Source organism: Cupressus sempervirens, chromosome 8 (assembly GCF_028749045.1).
Source record: "Cupressus sempervirens isolate cs-2001-9-10 chromosome 8, ASM2874904v1, whole genome shotgun sequence".
In the NCBI taxonomy this organism is placed as follows: Eukaryota; Viridiplantae; Streptophyta; class Pinopsida; order Cupressales; family Cupressaceae; genus Cupressus; species Cupressus sempervirens.
In genome coordinates, this window is record NC_143125.1 from 510,224,014 (window position 1) to 510,244,737 (window position 20,724).

Genomic DNA, 20,724 nt, shown 5'->3' on the forward strand with positions numbered 1-20,724 from the left:
CCTTTCCCACCTTCCTAATCAAGTCCTAGTTTGTTCCATTATCAATGACCCAGTGCATAACTTACAAGAAGTCAAACTTGGCCTGGGGAATTAATCTGAACATTAGGGGGTATAAATCTTTGACAAATAGTTGGTCATCCATTTCTATAGATTATCTTCCTCTTGAAGTTCATTATTGTCATTGTTTAACAAATTCCAGATATCATTTCTCTTCTTATGCTTGGAAGCTACCCTATGGAAAAATTATGTGTTCCTATCTCCTTCCAGAAGCCATTGAACTTTTTATCAAGTTTCTTCCTAGAAAACTTCTTCCCTTCCAACCACAATGTATCATTTTCTTCTCCATCCCTGTTCTTCATGGGTCATCATTGAAAGGTCTCCTTTTTCCATCATTGTAACTCTTCCATCTTGCACTTAATTCCCTTATTCTTTTTAAAGATATGTCCAAAGAAATTTTTACTCCACTTGCCAGCTTCTCTTCTTATAATTTCTGGTTTTCTTGCTATGTGATATATATCTAATCCTTGTATTCTAGTGTTCCACCAATGGTTGATGTGGTCTCTGAATTAAGGATGTGAATTCCACATGATTTCATATCAGAAGGGTTTCTTCCTAGGATGATTATTGGAATACCAAGTGAGTAAGAGAATTAAGTGGTATGAGACTGACTTTGGGAAAACTTGGAGGGAGGTGTAAGGAAGGATGTCCCATCCCACTAGATATTATCACTTTATCAAGCCTTAACTAAATAATATTACTTCCCATCATGTTATTAGATGACATACTTTAGACTCCCTATAGTTCAATCTCCATGAGGTCATTTCCACTCAAGAATACCTCTAGATCTTGCATGCTCTTCAAATTTCATCTAGGCAACCCTCTTTATCTAAAAGGTATAAGGGGCTATTAAAATCTCCCACACATGAAATAGCAATTAGTAGCTTCATCCCAAAGTTGAAGTCATCCACATCTACTATTTGGAGCATAGATGCTCAACAACACTGAATTGTGATTGAGGGAAACCTCCACATATTAGGGTTGGCAACACAACTCCTATGGATGAATTCTTTATATTTTATTATTTTTTATTGGATGACTTCTATTTAATTTTTTCCATTAATTATAGTACAAACAAGGAACAAATTCATAATTAGTTCTATGAGAAATCTATAGAATTTATCATTCTCTATCCACATGATTATGTTTTTGTTTGTGTTTTAATTATTTATATGTATGAGAATTTAACTTGATATTTTTTTATTTAGTGAATAGATATGAAGTACATTTACCCTAAGCAAAAGATCTTAGTGTCTACATATATCCAAATGAGTCACCCACAAAGAGATAGTGACTTTGACCTTTCATGTTTAGTCAACATTGTTCCTTATATATAAGTAACATATTGAATAGTATATCAGATGCTGAGCACAAATGGTGGTTGGGGAGGCTTTCAAAATTTGAATTCTAAAAAGGGTGGGACTCAACCTGAACGTTGGAATCAAATCCCTAGACTAGAGCACGAGCCATAGAAAGAGGACGATTAGGGTTTGTGTATAGGGGATCAGTCAAAAAATGTTGATGGGGATGCATGTTCTCTCCTCAAGGAAGTGGACAAGATTCCTTTGGTCCCTAAAGGAGGTCAACCAACCAAATGGTCTTCCATTTTTGGAATCAAACCCTCAGGTAAGTCTTCTTTCCTACCTATTAAGATTCTTCCAAAGATGGAGAAAGGTTATTGTGCCATTTCCATCATGGAAAAAATTGTGGATCATAGCATTTGATCCATGGCTTCAACCTTGATTGGCAAATTTTTGGGGCCTAGACCAAATTTTAATGTTATGAGGAATTTTATTAAGAAGAAATGAGCTCTTAAAGGTCAAGTTTTGGTCACGGCCATTGGTAAGGGTTTTCTATCCTTTGAATTCACCTGCATGGAAGATCTTTCTTCCATTCTCAGTAAAGGTCAATGGGCTATTGGTCATTCCACTTTGGTCCTACAGAAGTGGTCTTCCAAGCTAAATCTGAATGACTCTTTTTTTGTTCAAGCTCGTGTTTGGATTAGATTGCCTAAAATTCCTTTAGAATACTAGAATAAAGATGTTTTTGTGGGGATAGCTAAGTCTTTCAGAGAACTTCTATCTATTGATCTTATCACTGCCTCCAAAAGATGCCTCAACTATGCACGCATCTACATAGGGGTTAGAGAAGGAATAGACATGCCAAAAATTGTGAATTTCCACTCAAAACTTGGGGTGCATGCTCAAAAATTGATCTATGAAATCTTTCCTTTTGCCTATTTCCTTTGTTTGAAGGCTAGTCATAAACCTAATCAATGCCCTAAGGTTGTGAAGCAGAATACTCAAAAAAATTAGGTTCCTACTAACTCAGCCAAAACAAATAACTCCAAATCCACCAGAACCTCTATCAAGGGAAGGAAGAAACTAATCTAGAGACACAAACTTGCTAAGTTGCCTGAAAACTAGGATGGAAAGGAGGCTAAGAGTAACTCTACCAGGTAGGACAGAGTCCAAGGTGACAAGAGTGGTATCTGCCCTTCTCACCCTATCCTGAAAACTTGGGTTAGCCTCCATGGTAATGCTCCAAAAGATCCTTTGAAGGAAAAACCAATTATTGTGGCCATTTTTGTGACATAAAATAATGTGATTCCTGAGAAGGAGTAGAAGGAAGGAAGGCAGGAGACCCCCCGAATGGAGATTCCAATGATCTCTGACTCAGATCCCTCGAAAGAAGCTATTAGTAATGGGCTTGGTCAGGTGGGAAGTCTTGGGCCTCTGATGAAAAAGGTAGTATGAAAATACCTAGGGACTAAGAACATAGAGTTTATAAAAAACTCTTCCCCAAAGAAGATATCGCAATGGGAATAGTGGATTGATAGTTGTTCTTAAGATAGTGAATATGACTAGAGTATGGTTAGAAAAAAAAAGAAGAACCATGACCATCCTCCTCTGTCACCAGCGACAACTAGAAGTAGGGTTAAGGCCAATTTTGGGAGTAAAATAAAGTCCCCAGGAAGGAAAAACATGAACCAGTTACTACAGGAAGAGGCCAGAAAGAACTTGGCAGAAGGGAGCCAGAGAATCATCAAGGAATACTCTAGAAAGAAATGATGATCATCTTTGTTAGAATTCCTTTAGAATAACTGAGAGGGGGGATGAATCAGTTATCCAAGGTCAAATGATGTCCAAAAATAACTTTTTCTTCAAATCCTTAATGGCACATAACTGAAATTATCATGCATGCAATTAAACATAAACAACCATGAAAAGTAAACATGCATCACACCATAACACTAAGGATTTTGGTGACCCAGAAACCCTCCAGCAATAAGAAGGTGGGGATGATACCCACTAAATAATTGTGCAATTGATTTCAACCATTTCGAATGGTCTTCCCTGTTAAAGGCATACCCTATTAAAGGCTACAACACACTGTTAAATGTGACCCTGTTAAAGGATTTCTACACCCTGTTAGGATTGTGCCCTATTAGAGGACTTAAGAACACTCAACTTGGAATGTCACCCTATTAAAGGATTTACATAGAGCTATTAGGCTCACCCAAGTCCATGGGATTTACAGTCACCTTCTCAAAAGAATCTTTTATCCCTCTCTAAGGATCTCCTATCCTCCTCTTAAGGATCTCTTATCCTTCTCCTAAGGATCTCTTTATCCTTCTCCTGAGGATCTCTTTATCCTTCTCCTAGGGATCTATTTATCCTTTTCCTGAGGCTTATCCACCTAGCTGTTAAGCTAACCTAGCAATGAAGGATTTCAATGTCTAATACAATGATAAGAAATTATTAAATAGATTTTGATCTGGTTCAGATTGCAACTCTAACCTTGTAGATTTTAGATCACTCTTTAGTCCTTCTTCTTTTCTTAGCTTTCCTCCCTTGTAGTACTGACAGCTTGTTCACCCTTCAAGATCTGTCTCCTTGAGTTCTTCCACTCGTTATGCCAATGCACTCCATGATCACTTGATCAACTCAGATTCTTGATGCTTTGTACTTACTCCTCACTGTGTCCTCCTTCTTGACACTTTACACTAGCCTTCTCTTGGCTTCTCTTGCATGCTCCCTCTCATACATGCACATTTGATCTCTAACCTATGACTCCTTATATAGAAGTCCTATTCTTCATTTCCCACTTAAATCTCAATTTGATCTAAGAAAATGATATTGTTTTCCCTCCAAACTGCTTCTTCTAAAAAATTCATGATAAATCAATTAGCATTTGCCTTGAATTGGTTTGCATGGTTTGCATAAAATTCTGTGACATCTACTCATCATCCTTATCATCCAACTAATTCACAAAATTTTATGTAAAAAACTTATCATTGCTGATCTCGTGAATCATTGACTTAACAAATAATGCAGCAACTCGACATCATTGGTTTATTGATGCTTGGCTCCTTCTATGTTACTCAACTTCTATTGCATTTACTGATGCTCAACACCTGAAGTCTTTTCCTGAGTCACTCAGCACTTGAAGACTTACTCAGCATCCATTACCTTTTTCTGATTCTTGACACTTGAAAAAATTTGTGTTACTCAGCACTTGAAGGATTGCTCAGCACACACTAAAGTTGGACTTGCTCGGCTTCAACTAAGAATTTGTTTGGCTCTAACTAGTTGGCTCAGCTCTTTCCAATGAACCCAGTTAGGCTTTACAAATGCCTTTGTTAAACCTCACATCTTTATTATGTCTTAGTGTATCCATCCTCTTAGAGTATGTCATCAATACACTACTTCATTAATGGCTTAGTTGATCCTTATACTTCATTACAACATCATAACTTCAACCTTACTCTAGGTACTCTAGTTACATCTTATTGACTGCCACCTCCTTGTCAATCAACCAATTGATAGTACTTGGATCACTTAAGCAATTTTCATTCTTGCAAGTAGCAAGTTTGACATCAATGACAAAACAATGATTGAAAAAATTCTTTACCAGTTCCATTGTTCTTCATTCATGATCTTTTTAATCATTTCTAATAATCTCCCTCTTTGGCATTGATGACAAACCAAACTGATCAATTGATAAACTTAGTTACCACCAAAATTACATATGTTTTCTTCTTGGTAAATAACTCCTTTTGCTGATACAAACTGATACAAACTTAATCCTTTGTTCTGCTTCTCCCTCTTGACTGTTGCATCCTTACTTTGTATTCCTGATCCTTCATAGCTGCTTGTTGATTCTTATCTCTTCTAAATCTCCCTTTGTCATCTCTCCTTTCATACATATACATCTCCCTCTTACCTTTCATTGATCAGTTTCTCATATCTCCCTCTTTGACATAAATGCCAAAGATGTAGCATCTTCAACATGCTAAATGTAAGCTTTGCATCTTCATGTTTTCTTCCTCTATCGCCATGCTTGTGACTAATCTGAAATTTCTACACCTGTTGTCATCCTTTGCATCATTCTTTTGATATTTCAATGATCTACTCTTGTTGATGCAGGGCAGCTTCTTTGTTGATTTAGACTACTTGAGTTAGGGGCATTACCCCCAACTTGCTTCTAAGATATTCATAAGGATCCTTGGGCAATGGTTTGGTGAACATATTTGTAATTTATTCCTTTGTGTGAATGAACTCCTTCTTCACTTGTTTATCTTCCACCAATTCTCTGACATAGTGATACTTGATTGCAATATGCTTGGTTTTTGTATGCATTACTAGATTCTTGGATATGCTTATAGCACTTGTATTATCACAATACAGTATCACAGGTTTGATTACCTCTTCTTTCATTCCTTTCAATAGATGGTTGAGCCACACAATGTTTGTGCAATTGACTGCTACTGCCACATATTTTGCTTCTGTAGTGGATTGAGATGTGCATGCTTGTTTCTTGCTAGTCCAAGTAACTACCCTTTTACCTAAGAATAATGCTTTTCCTATCATCAATGTTGCCTCCCCAATCTATGTCTATGTATGCATTGAGCTCAAACTTCTCATTTTTTTTGTAATATAGGACAAAATCATCAGTTCCTTTGAGATACCTCATTATCCTTTTTACTGCCATGAGATGATTTTCTCTAGGATTAGCAAATAATCTGGCCACTATTCCAACTACTAATGCTATGTCTAGTCTGCTATGTACAACATATTGTAGTTTTCTAATCATGGATCTATACATTGTTTGATTAACTTCAATTTATTCATCATTTTTGGATAGCTTGTGTCCTATTGCCATTGGTGTGCTGACAGGTTTGGAGTCTTCTAATCCAAATGTCTTGAGTATCTCCTTGATGTATTTTGATTGTGTCAAAAATATGCCATGTTTTAGTTGATGTACTTGCAATCCTACAAAGAACTTGATTTCTCCAAACATAGACATCTCAAACTCATGTTTCATTTTGTCAGCAAAACTTTTGCAAAGCACTTCCTTTCCTCCAAAAACTATATCATCCGCAAAGATTTCAAATACAAGGATATCCTTACCTTCTTCTAATTTGATGTAAATGTTGTTGTTATCATTAGTTCTTTCAAATTCTATTTGCACTAGATACTTGTGAAGTCTTGCATACCAAGCTCTAGGAGCTTGCTTTCTTCCATATAGAGCCTTGTGTAATTTTCATACCTTATTTTTGTTCTTTTCATCAACAAAACCTTTTGGTTTCTCTATGTAGACTTCCTCTTCAAGTATATCATTCAGAAATGCTGACTTAACATCCATTTGATAGGCTTTAAATTCTTTGAAGGCTACATATGCTAGTAAGGTTGTTACTCCTTCCATTCTGGCAATTGGAGCAAAAGTTTCTCCATAGTATAGTCCTTCTTCTTGTACATATCCTTTGTAGACTAGTCTTGCCTTATTCCTTATAATTTCACCATTCTCATCTAACTTGTTTCTAAACACCCACTTGGTTCCAATCACATTCTTGTCAGCTAGTCTTGGGACTAAGGTCCATGTCTTATTCTTTTTAATTTGTTCTATTTCTTCTTTCATAGCATTGTAGCGGTCATCATCTGTTATGGCTTAACTTACTATTTTTGGTTCAATTTTTCTAAGCAGACATGTCTCACTTCTGAGTCTATTCCTTGTCATTGGTCCTGCCTCTTTATTTCCAATAATTTGATCTGTAGGATGATTTCTTCTGACATACTTTTCCAATATTGGTTCTTTCCTTGTTTGCATGTTGTCTCTTTCAGAATCTGGATCTTCATGTATATTTTCATTAGCTATTTGTTCATTTCCTTCATGTTGGCTGTTCTTAGAATCTGAATGAACATTCTCTATATTTTGTATCTTGGCTTATGAATGTGTCTACTGCTTGACATTCACTGTTTGTGACTCGGCAAATACTGGATTTTGTTATTGATTTTCATTCTGAGTTGCAATTTTTCCATTATAGGCATACCTTCATAAAATTATACAAAGGTCTTGTATTCTTCTACTTTCTTAGTGTCCTCAATACTTTGAACTTCTGCAAGCTCATCAAACTTCACATTTGTGCTTTCTACTACTTTGTTAGTGTTAACATTCAAACACTTATAAGCTTTGCTTCTAGTAGAATAACCAAGAAATGTGCCTTCCTCACTCTTTGCATCAAACTTTCCATTTCTAGATTCTTTATATATATAGCATTTACATCCAAATATTTTGAAATGTTTTACATTAGGAGAATGCCCATACCATAATTCAAAAGGTGTTGCATTTGTACCTTTCTTGACTTGAACTCTATTGAGTGTGTAGACTTTAGTACTTACAGCTTCTCTCCAGTACTTAAGTGAAACATTTTTCTCCATCATTAAGGTCCTAGCACAGTCAATAACTGATCTATTCCTTCTTTTTTCTATACCATTCTGAGGTGGAGTCCTAGGTGCTGATGTTTGCCTTTTGATTCCTCTTTCATTGCAGAACTCTTCAAATTCTTTTGATGTGAATTCACCTCCTCTATTAGATCTGAGACATTTTAGGCTCTTCCCAGTTTCTTTCTCTACTCTAGCGAAGTACCATTTGAACATTTGAAATGCATCTAATTTTAGTTTTAGGAACATGACTGTCATCATCCTTGAACAGTCATCTACAAATAGCATTATGTATCTGTCACCTTTGTAGCTTTGCACTTCAATAGGACCACACAAGTCAGTATGAACTAGCTCTAATACTTCATTAGAAGTATAAGCCTTGCTTTTGAAAGTTGACTTAGTCATCTTCCCTATTTGGCATTGTTTGCACATAGTGTTATCAGGTTTCTTCAACTTTGGAAGACCTCTGACTTTCTTTGTTTTGTTGATGCTTATCAGATTATCAAAATTTACATGACATAGCCTCTTGTGCCATAGCCATACATCGGTAGTTTGAACAATGAGACAAGAAGCATCTTCCATGTCTAGGTAGAACAAATTACTCCTAGTCTAGTCAACTTTTCCTATTAGATTTCCTTGAGAATCATAAATCTTAGCAATTCCATTTCCAAATTCAACCTTGTATCCTATGTTGCCTAACTATGAGACACTTAACAGATTATAATTCAGGCCTTCAACATAGTATACATTATTACATGATATCCTTTCAGTAAGCTTGATACTACCTTTCCCTTTGATCTGACATGGTGCATTGTCACCAAATCTAGCACTATTTCCTTCATATTGAGTAAAGGTAATAAACTTACTTTTGTCTCTAGTCATGTGATGAGAGCATCCACTATCTATGATCCATTTTTCATTCTTGTTGATGCAGATTACTAGGGCAGTTATATCATCTTCATCTGATTCATCTTTCATAGCCACATAGACTATTTCATCATCATTCTCATCAGAGTCTTCTTCAACAATGTAGCATCTTTTGCCTTTACCTTTGTAGTCCTTGTTGTCCTCTTTCTTGTTTTTGAGGTTGTCTCCATCCTTGTAATTTTTCTTTTGTGTGCATCTGGCTGCAATGTGACCAACTTCATTACAATTGAAACAAATGATTGGTAGCTTACCTTTGAATTTGCCTCTTCCTCTGTGAAATCTTCTTGCTATTAATTCCTCCAATTGGTCTACATCATCTTCATCAGTGATGTTGTCACTAGATACATCTTTTCCACTCTTTTTCTTTGTTTGCACCTCATCATTGTCTTTTATTTTCATCTTGGCTTTGAATGTAGATTCAAAGTTTTTTGGCTTGTAGTTGTCAAAGTTGGATAGCTCAAAGGCAGTGAGTCTTCCAATTATCCCTTCAAATGACAATGCATTGCCTAGTACACACCTTAGCTCTTGGATGGCTGAAACTCTTATAGCATAGATAGGAAGCAAAGTTCTCAAGTATTTGCTATATACTATTTCTTCTACTAATTGTCCTCCTAGGTTTCTTATGGCACTTACTACTTCCTTCATCCTTGCACCATATTGAGTAGCATTCTCTCCTTCTTCCATTTTCATATTATCAAACTTTCCTCTTAGGCTCTCTCTTTTGGCTCTTTTGACATTGTCATCTCCTCCATAGATTCTTGATAATGTTTCTCACATCTGATCTATAGTACCACATTCTTTGATGTCATCATACTTGGCATAGCTTAGTGCTGAAGCAATATCTAACATCGCTTGATTGTGCTCCTTCTTCTTGCTCATGTCATCTATGGGGAGGGGTCCTGAAGGGTCTACATGATCAACTATGATTGAGGTCTATGCATAGTCACCTATTGATTTGAGGTGTAGCTTCATCAGACTTTTCCATACAACAAAGTTGTCTTTGTTTAGCTTGGGAACTTCTCTCTTGGACATCTTGATCTTCCTACTGCTAGTACCTTGAAACAAATCAGTAGTGGACTCTGATAGAAATTGTTAGAATTCCTTTAGAATAACTGAGAGTGGGGGTGAATCAGTTATCCAAGGTCCAATGATGTCCAAAACAAACTTTTTCTCCAAATCCTTAATGGCACATAATTGAAATTATCATGCATGCAATTAAACATAAACAACCATGAAAAGTAAACATGCATCACACCATAACACTAAGGATTTTGGTGACCCAGAAACCCTCCATGAAAAAGAAGGTAAAATTGGGGTGGGGATGATACCCACTAAATAATTGCACAATTGATTTCAACCATTTCTGATGGTCTGCCCTATTAAAGGCTACAACACACTATTAAATGTGACCCTGTTAAAGGAATTCTACACCCTGTTAGGAGTGTGCCCTATTAGAGGACTTAAGAAAATTCAACTTGGAATGTCACCCTGTTAAAGGAATTACATAGAGCTGTTAGGTTCACCCAAGTCCATGGGATTTACAGTCACCTTCTCAAAAGAATCTTGTATCCCTCTCTAAGGATCTCCTATCCTCCTCTTAAGGATCTCTTATCCTTCTCCTAAGGATCTCTTTATCCTTCTCTTGAGGATCCCTTTATCCTTCTCCTTGGGATCTCTTTATCCTTTTCCTGAGGCTTATCCACCTAGCTATTAAGCTAACCTAGCAATGTAGGATTTCAATGTCTAATACAATTATAAGAAAGTATTAGAAAGATTTTGATCTGATACAGATTGCAACTGTAACCTTACAGATTTTAGATCGCTCTTCAGTCCTTCTTCTTTGCTTGGTTTTCCTCCCTTGCAACGTTGATAGCTTGTTCAACCTTCAATATCTGTCTCATTGAGTTCTTCCACTCGTTATGCCAATGCACTCCATGATCACTTGATCAACTCATAGTCTTGATGCTCTCTACTTACTCCTCACTATGTCCTCCTTCTTGACACTTTACACTAGCCTTCTCTTGGATTCTCTTGCATGCTCCCTCTCATACATGTGCACTTGACCTCTAACTTGTGACTCCTTATATAGAAGTCTTGGTCTTCATTTCCTGCTTAAATCTCAATTTGATTTGAGAAAATGATATTGTTTTCCCTCCAAATTGCTTCTTCTAGAAACTTCATGATAAATCCATTAGTATTCGCCTTGAATTGGTTTGCATGGTTTACATAAAATTCTATGACATCTACTCATCATCCTTATCATCCAATTAATTCACAAAATTTGATTTAACAAACTTATTGTTGCTAATCTAGAGAATCTTTGACTTAACAAATAATGGAGCAACTTGGCATCATTGGTTTATTGATGCTCAGCTCCTTCTATGTTACTCGACTTCTACTGCATTTACTGATGCTTAGCACTTGAAGTCTTTTCTTGAGTCAATCAGCACTTCAAGACTTACTCAACATCCTTTACCTTTTTCTGATGCTCGACACCTAAACAATTTTGTGTTACTCAGCACCTGAAGGATTGCTCGGCACACATTGAAGTTGGACTTGCTTGGTTTTAATTGAGAATTTGTTTAGCTCTAACTAGCTGGCTCAACTCTTTCCAATGAACTCAGTTAGGCTTTACAAATGCCTTAGTTAAACCTTACATCTTTATTGTGTCTTAGTGTGTCCATCCTCTTAGAGTATGTCATCAATACACTATTTCACTAATGTCTTAGTTGATCCTTATACTTCATTACAACATCATAACTTCAACCTTTATTTAGGTACTCTAGTTACATCTTATTGATTGCCACCTCCTTGTCAATCAACCAATTGATAGTACTTGGATCACTTAAGCAATTTTCATTCCTGCAAGTAGCAAGTTTGACATCAATGAGAAAACAATTATTGAAAACATTCTTTACCAGGTCCACTATTCTTCATTCATGATCTTTTTAATCATTTCCAACAATCTCTTGGAATATAAGGGGCCTAAATGGGGCTCACAAATAGGAGTTAGTTAGGAATATGATCAGAGACCAAAGACCAAACTTTTTACTGATTTAAGAAACCAAAATGAGAAAAGAAGTGGTAGGTAAGATCTCTTTCCACAAAAACATGAGTTGCGAGGCCATCGACTTAGAGGGAGCTGCAGAAGGGGTGATGATCCTCTATGATAGCAAGGCTTATCTAGTTTTTACTATCTATAATTTCGGTAATGCCCTCCTATGTAAGGTGTCCCATACACATAGCAATGAATCCTAGTTTATTTTAAACCTCTATGCTCCTAATTCCAAAAGGGAGAGAAACATTTTCTAGGCTAAGCTTATAGAGGTTATCAATTTGAATAACATAAACAAAGGGATTATAATGGGACATTTCAACTCCCCCCAACTGATGACGACAAAAGTGGAGGGATTTCCTCAATTCAGGAGAGTAAGTTAGACCTTTCAAACTTCATTAATAACTTGGCTCTAATGGATGTTGATCTTATGAGGGGTAGATTCACTTGGTCCAGCAGGAGAGTTGGGAGGGATTTTATCTAGGTCCGTCTTGATAGAGCCCTTATTTACCCCATTTGGCTGAAAACTCACTCTTGCAAGCTTTCTCTTCTCCCTAGATTGGGTTTAGACCATTCCTCCATTTCTCTCTTTGTTTATCCTCTTACTTTCAAAAGGTCCTTCCCTTTCTATTTTGAGAAAATGTGGCTTTCTCATTTGGCATTGGAAGCCAAGATTTCTTCATGGTGGAACATCGAGGTGGAGGGTACTACAATGTTTAGGGTGGCCCAAAAATTGAAGAATGTGAAAAGAAATATTAAAATCTGGAACAAAATGGACTTTAGCCACATTTACCAGGAAAAGGATGAGAGGACTAATCAACTTCGCTATATCTAGGAAGTAATATAGTAGGAAGGATATAATGACCAAAATTGGTTGGAGGAAAGGTCTATTCTCTCTAACCTTCATAACATTATCACCAAGGAAGAACACTTTTGGAAGTAGAGATCAAGGGTAAATTTTCTTAAAGAAGGAGATTGGAACACTAGGTTTTTCCACTTAACCACCTCAAAACATAGGGTTGTTAATAAGATTTCCAGCATTAAGAAAGGATAGACTTTGTTATCTAAGGACAATGAGTTAGTGGATGAAGTTGTGCGATTTTTCTCTACTCTCCTCTCTAAGGATCATACTCTCTCAAGGCCTAATCAGGAGGATATTCTATCCACTATTCCTACTATTATACTAGCCCACCATAACTCTATGCTGAAAGCTATTCCTTCCTCAAAGGAAATTTTTCAAGCTCTCACTTCTCTTCCAGGTGATAAGGTGCCTAGCCCAGATGGTTTCCCAACTTTCTTCTTCCAAGTCTATTGGGAAGTGGTCAAAAGGGACATTGTGAAGCCTATGCAAGAATTCTTTGGGGCCAAAAACCTTTTGAAAGAAATCAATGCCACTTTTCTAGTCCTCATTTTGAAATCTTCGAGGGCAGATTTGATGGATAATTTGAGGCCCATCAGCCTTTGTAACTCTTTCTATAAAATCATTTCCAAGGTCCTTACTACCAGGTTTCTCAGAGTTCTTCACTTGATTATCTCCCCTCAATAAATTGGCTTTGTTCCAGGGAGATAGATTTTAGATTTTATCATCACGGTGGACGAGGTGAGTCACTCTCTTGAAGCTAGGAAGAGGGAAGATTTTCTTCTCAAGCTTGATATGTCCAAAGCTTATGATAGGGTGGATTGGAATTTCTTGATGGCGGTCCTCCAAGCTTTTGGCTTTGACTCCCAAGTTTGTAAACTCATCTTCTAGTTAATGGCTCCCCTTCAAATTTCTTTTTCCCTTCAAGAGGGTTAAGACAGTGTGATCCCCTATCCCCTATTCTCTTCATTATTTTGGTTGATTGTCTAGGAAGACTTATTTTAAGAAAAAGATAGGATCGAAGTTTGTAAGGACTCAAGCCTTTTTTTGGTCATCTTTATTTCACCCACCAACAATTTGTGGACAATATTATCCTAGGGGGTGAGGCCACAGTCCAAGAGGCTAGAGAGTTGAAGAGCTTGCTAAATATTTATACTAGGGGTTTTGGCCAGACTATCAACTAGGACAAGAGTTCTATTTACTTCATCAATATGCCACTAGAGATACAAAGAAAAATTTCCCGTATATTGGGAAGTGGTATTGGCACTCTTCCCACAAGTTATCTTGGTATGCCTTTGGGTTCCAAACCCCCAGATACTTTTTGGAACAACATCATAGATAGATTCAATAAGAAACTTGTAGGCTAGAAAGGTGCATCTCTCAATTAGGTAAGCAAATGCACTTTGGTGAAATCTATATTCCAAAATCTCCCCACTTATGCCTTAAGCCTCTTTGGGATCTCGACTAAGCAAGCTGATGGAATGGAAAACATTCAGAGGGACTTTCTCTGGATAGGGGTTAAAGAGCATAAAAGATATCATTTAGTTTCTTGGGACCATGTTTGCCTTCCCAAATGTTATGGAGGCCTTGGTATTAGAAAAATCAGACATCTTAACAATGCCCTTCTATCCAAATAGCTCTAGCACATCTTTTAGAGTATAGGATAATGGAAGGAAATCATGACTAAAAAGTATTTGAGAAGGAAATCGCTTATCCTTTTGCTTCATGAGGCTGATATCCCTCAAGGATCATACATATGGAATGGGATCCTAAAGGCTATGACTTTGGCTAAGTCTAAGGCGAAATGGAAAGTTGGCAAAGGCAAGAAAATCTTATTTTGGTAGGATGACTAGACTAGCCAGGGACCTCTCATTGACCACCCTAATTATGGCAGATGGGCAAAGCCATGCATAAGAAGATATGGTCTTAAAGTGAGTGATTACAGAACAAGTAATGGATGACAAGACTTATCTTTGGTATCCTTGGCTCTTAATTTTTTGATGATTACGTTGAAAGCTATTATAAAAAATAATGAGGATGAAGCCATTTGCGAAGGTAACTCGAATGGTCATTACTCTGTTGCCTCTAGGTACTTTTCTTTATAGGATAGAATGGAGAAACCCATTTGGACAAAAGCATGGATCCTTGGTCTTACCCCAAAAATAAACATATTTTTTTGGCTTTTTCTCCAAGACAAAATTCTTACTCTAGAAAATCCTACTAAGTGAGGTCAGATTATCCCCAACAGATGCAGTTTATGCAAGCACACTTTGGAAATGGTCAATCATTTATTTATCCATTGTCCCTATTCTTCTAATGTTTGGAACTTCCTTACTAGGGACTTTGGGGTTAGCTGGTGTCCTCCAGCCAACATTCAAAATTTATTCAACTAATGGAGGAGTTCACATAATGGATTAATTTCCCAATCTATTGCTTCCTAGTCCCTTTCACATTTTTGTTGGGGTATATGGAAAGAGCAAAATAACCAAATCTTCAGAGGTAGGGAATCCCTTGAGTTTGTCATTGCTAAGAAAATTGAAGGTCTAATGAAAGAGAACTTTTCCACCACCAAGGAAGGAAATATTGAGGAAGGAGGGAATAGTAGAGAGAGGAAAATGGAAAAGGATAGGAAAAGAAAGGAGGTCAAGTGGTCTTTTCCCCTTGATAACTAGTTCAAGGCCAATTTTGATGGGGCTACTAAACGGAAACCAAGACCTATAAGAAATGGTGGCATCATCAAGAATAGCTATGGGGAGGAGTTGTGGCTTTCTCCTACCTACTTGAACATCAGGCAAACCATTTCACTGAAGCCAGTGCTACTAGTCACATTGTTAAGCTAGCCCTAGCTTCTAGGATTGACAACCTATGGCTGGAGGGGGACTCATTAAACATCATTAATTATCTCAATGGTCACACTAAGCCCTCATGGACTATTGTGAATATAATAGAGGAATTAAATTTTGACTTGAGAAAATTCAACAAGACTTATATCAACCACATGTATAGGGAGGCAAATTGGGCTACTGACTAGTTTGCTAATGAAGTGGTTGCCAATAATGTGGAGATGATGTGGTAGGTAGGTGACAGTTTTCCAATGGTAGTAAATAATTTATTATTGCAAGATCACATCTAGGGAAGTACTAGAAAAATCCAAAATAAATGATGGAAAGATTTTCAATATTGCACATAGGAGGGGGAGTTATTAAAAATTATGCGAAACTCTTTTATCATAATAGCATGTATGTATGGCACATTTTAAGGGTTGTTTTGAATACTACCATTAATAATGGTATTTTTGAAAACATCTTAGAATTTTGTAGTGTAAAGAAGGTCAAGGTCTTTAAGAAATCTATGAGTAGGTGGGGACTTTTATTATCAAAGGAAACCACGGTGGGAGAAAAAAATAAGAGGGAGCCATCGGGAGAGGCAAGGAACTGGAAGGAGAAACCGAAGGTTTGGCGCAAACTAGAAAAGGGTGGGATTTCTTGATTCCTAGATAAGTTCCATGGTTTTAATGTAGGGATAACCAAGGTTATAGTGGATTCCTAAAAAAATGGGAGAGTCAAAATTGATGGGATCACCAACCATGTCAATACGGAACTAATAGCCTGGGTTGTTGAAATCCCTCTAGAAGGGACCAATTTTTTCAGAGACAAGAAAATGTTGACAACACTATCAAAGTTTTTGTGAAGGATGAAAAGGAGCTGAATAAGCTCATTAAGGTGGAGATTTACTATGAGATGGAGTCAATCAAAAATCTATGGAGGTATGTTCTCAGGATCATCAATGAGTATATTTCCCTAGACCCCAAATTTGATAAGATAAGTACACATCATTTTATCTTGCTTAATCACTTTAGGCATAGAATCAAAATTTATTTCCCTTTCTACCTTTTCACCTCCATGAGCAAGGGTATTAAGGGTTTCAAGAGAAAACCCACTACTAATCTAGCCCTTCATGAGGGATTACTCCTCCTAGTTTACAAGTATCTGAAGACTCAAACTAGGGGGAAATCCCTTGGTGAGGCTGGGTGTGTGTTTGAAGAAATTGGGAGCTTAGACTCTGAGGAAGTGTAGAGCATAAAATCAAAAGAAGAGGAGTTTAAATCCAAAGTAGAAAGGAAACCCTCTGCCTGCATTCCTTGCAGAAAGAGCCTGGGAAGTTTACCCCTCATTCCCCCTAAGCCTGAGCATCAAGAGGTGAAGGAGGATAATGAGGATGAAGAGGAAACTGATTTGGAGGAAGAGGAGAAGGAAGAGGATGATGAGAAAGAGGAGAAGAAGGGGAGGGATAGTGAAAAGGAGGAGGAGGATTCAATCGACATCTCGAGGAATCCTAAGAAAAGGAAAGCGAATGAGGCCTTTGACACCAAAAGACTTGATTGCTGAGATTCTTAGCCCTGGCCCCACTTTCTCCACGACTATAGACATTCTGGTAAAAGAGAGTGGGGAGGTGATAATGAAAAATAGGAGGACGTCTTGGAGGAATTTTAATTCAAATAAAGCCAAATTAGAGATTGTCAGGGAACCTTTGAATATTCAAGTGATGGAAGATATTGATGGCAAAACCCATTATGATAATCTCATTGATCCTGGTCTGGTTGTGATCTTAGATAATGTAAGAGAAACTGGGCTTAACCTTTTGAACAACACTAGGAACAACATGATAGACAATTTTTGGTCTCTCAAATGGTTGTTCCATGAAATTGAAGAACTCAAGGGGAGAAATAGCCAAGAAGGTGACTAAAAAAGAGGCAGTGACCAGGGGCACAATGAAGAGGACAAAAGCCAGGATAGAAGCCAATAATATATCAACATTCAAGACCATAGGGCTAACCAGGAGGATAGAATCAAAAAGGTTGAACAAAGAGTCCAAAGGATGGATTTCTTCCACCAGAACTTGGCAAATCAGGTGATTTCCATCTTGAATACCCTAAACAAAAATATTAACAGCTTGGGTGAAACACTAATTAGTGTTGGATTTGGTGGGGAAATTCTAGAGAAGTCCAACCTAGATAATGGGCAGGCTAAAGACTATTTGAAAGACACTAGGGACTAGGTGGATGCTTAGAACTAGGACGAGGTGGAAACTCAGAACTAGAACTAAGAGGATGTGGACAACAGGAAGACTATAGAAGCAGTAGAATCCCTGTAGGTTCTTGATAAAGAGAATTGATAGCTAGGTTGTTGTTCTTTCCTAGTGTAGCTAATTCTTTTTTGTCTTTGACTTGCTGGTTTTTGGTTCCAGGCTGCGGGCCAGTGTTTAAAGTTGGCTTTTGTTAAGCTATTATGTTTATTTTGGACTTTATTGAATATTTATATTTTTAATATCCTATAATACATTTGAGTTTCAAGATCCCTATAAAAGCTGTTTTATTTAATCAAAAACATATTGAATAGTATAGCACAATTATTATTAAACCTCTAGTTACTATGGTAAATCTAGATTCATAATGCATTATGTGACTAGACTAGTGATCTTCATCCATTTAGCATTCTTGAGTTGCCACAAACATTACTCAATTAAATTTTTTAATTAATTATATGGTGGAAAAGTTTAACGATTTAATTCTCTTTATTTATTTAGTGAATTATTTTCATAGTCAAATTCCAATTGCCTAGAATTTATCAATTAATATTGGAAAGGGGCCAATTAATTTATCAAGTGAGTAATATTCTAATTTATAAGTCACTTTTCCTTAAAGTTCCTATATTAGGAAAAATTGAGTATTTACACTCAATTTGTTTTTTTTTTTTGAATTGAGAAAGTGAGAATTTTGCTCCAAAACCTCTTTAGGAGATTTTAGATTTTTTTTCATTATGATAGATTGTTTCATTAGATCATTGTAAGGAAAGGCTCATTAAATTTGAAGCATCAATCTCCATATTCCTTGTGGCTTTCATCTTATTCAAAGCTCTCTAGAATTTGTTCTCTTTATTCCTAGTTTCTAGCATATGGAGTGATGTTGAGATTTCCAATTTTAGTTTTTTTTTACATTGGTTTAGTTTTCTCTTTTGATATCTCTATGGTTAAAGGATGAGAAATATTTTCCCCCTCCATTTATGTGTAATTCTATAACCCAGTCATATAAGTATGTACAATTATGTGAGTTTTTGGTTGAGAATATAATTGTATACCTAGTATGCTATTAGAGTTGGCATCATTCCTAGGTTTTGATTTTTTTAAATTGATTTTTGGAAGTTTGAATATATTTTTCAAGTGGGTTAAATTGATTTTACCAAATTTTGAGATATTTTATTTTTAGGTATTTTAATTTAAGCTAATTTTTCATGCCACCTAGATTTGAACTGTGATTTTTTCATGTGAATTTGGATGGTAGAAATGTATTGTACTTCATGTTTCTAATCTTATGGTTTTAATTTATGGCTAACAAATTTTTAGGAAAATCCATACTCTTATCAAAATGCATATTTGAGTGTATTTTATACTTCTATTATTCTTATTATATCTCCTGAATCTGGCCTCTTGCATATTGTCATTCAATTATTTTTTCTGTGGAGTTGACTTTTGAAACCCACATTAATATGAGCGTGGCTATGGTGGTATCTTGAAAGACTCAACCCATTGGATACAAACCAATCGAGTTCTTGGTCATTTGGGGGTTGGGTTGTGAATTTATAATGCCTTATGGTAATTTTCATATGACAAGAAGGGTATATAAGGTAGTAGGATGGAGTGACCATTAAGAAAATATGGGGATGTTCTAAGAAGTGATAACCAAATTAAACACATGGGATAGTATATCTTAATACAGTATAAGACAACCACCTTATTATTAGCTAAGAGTTATGAGGTAACCAAGGGGAGAGTGGTGTATTACAAAGATCACTAGTTGCACATATGATCAAGTATGAGGATACATTATACCATCTTAAATTGGAAGCACTTCAATGTAATACCTTGATCCTCCTATGGAATAGGTTGAGCCATGTTGACTTATTCTTTGGTAGTTAAGTAGTTTGAACCCCATTCTTATTTCAAATTTTACATTTCTTTTTGCTCACTTCAATTAGCTCTTATGGACATATTCTCATAAATTCACTATAAAAAGGCATCAAAGGCCTCATTTTCACATGTTGGAGGCAAGGTACAAGCATGTGTGGATCTATCCTATTTTGAGGGTTTTCACCTCATCTATAAATGTTGTCAAGATTGGTCCTTTTTTTGTAACTTCATCTCCTATTTCTATGTAAGAATTCTTCAATTTTCAAATCACATCTTTTTGTAATATTGTTATTGGTCTTATTCTTCATCAACACTTTGTAGATGATAAAATTCTTAATAAGAAAGAAAATCTAAATGATGATAGAAATATAAAAGATATCTTAGAACCTTCTTCAAATGCTTATTGGAAACATATAAATAAAGATAAATCTAAATTTTTTTCTTCAAAACATAGAATAATCTTAGAGACTGGATCTAAAATATCTTAGACATTAAAAAAAGGACATTTACCTTGTAAATATTTAGGGCTTAATCTAGACAAGGAAAATGCATCAACAAGTATATGTGACAATGTTGTAACTAAAGTTGATAAATGAATGGAGTGTTAAAGAGGATAGTAGTTGTCCATAGTAGGAAGAGTCATGATGATTAATTTTTTTCTCTCTTCTACTTTGGTTTAATATCAAATGAATTGCTACATCTTTTTGGTGCAAATAAAAAATAGGTTAATTAGATAATTTAAAAAAAAATCTTATAGAAAGAATACACTGAGAAATGGAGAATAACATTAATACCATGAAACTTGATATATAGATCTAGGGATGAAGGAAGTACCAAGCTTTAAAATATTATGGATAAAAATATGGCCTTAGGAGACAAACTAGTATGGTATTTGTGTTCAATTATCATGGGCTAAAGTGAGTTAAGATTCTTAAAGGAAAAAATACTTGGATGAGGAAGATCAAATAAGTATCTTAAGACATGAAAACACCCTAGTAGGTACAGAATTTATAATTTTATTAAGGAACATAGAAGTCTTATATAGGATGGGATCTCATAGGAAATAGGAGATAAAGGTAGATCATTTTTTGTTTCAAAACATGGGGACGAGTGCTTGTGTTTTGAAGATTGGTCCA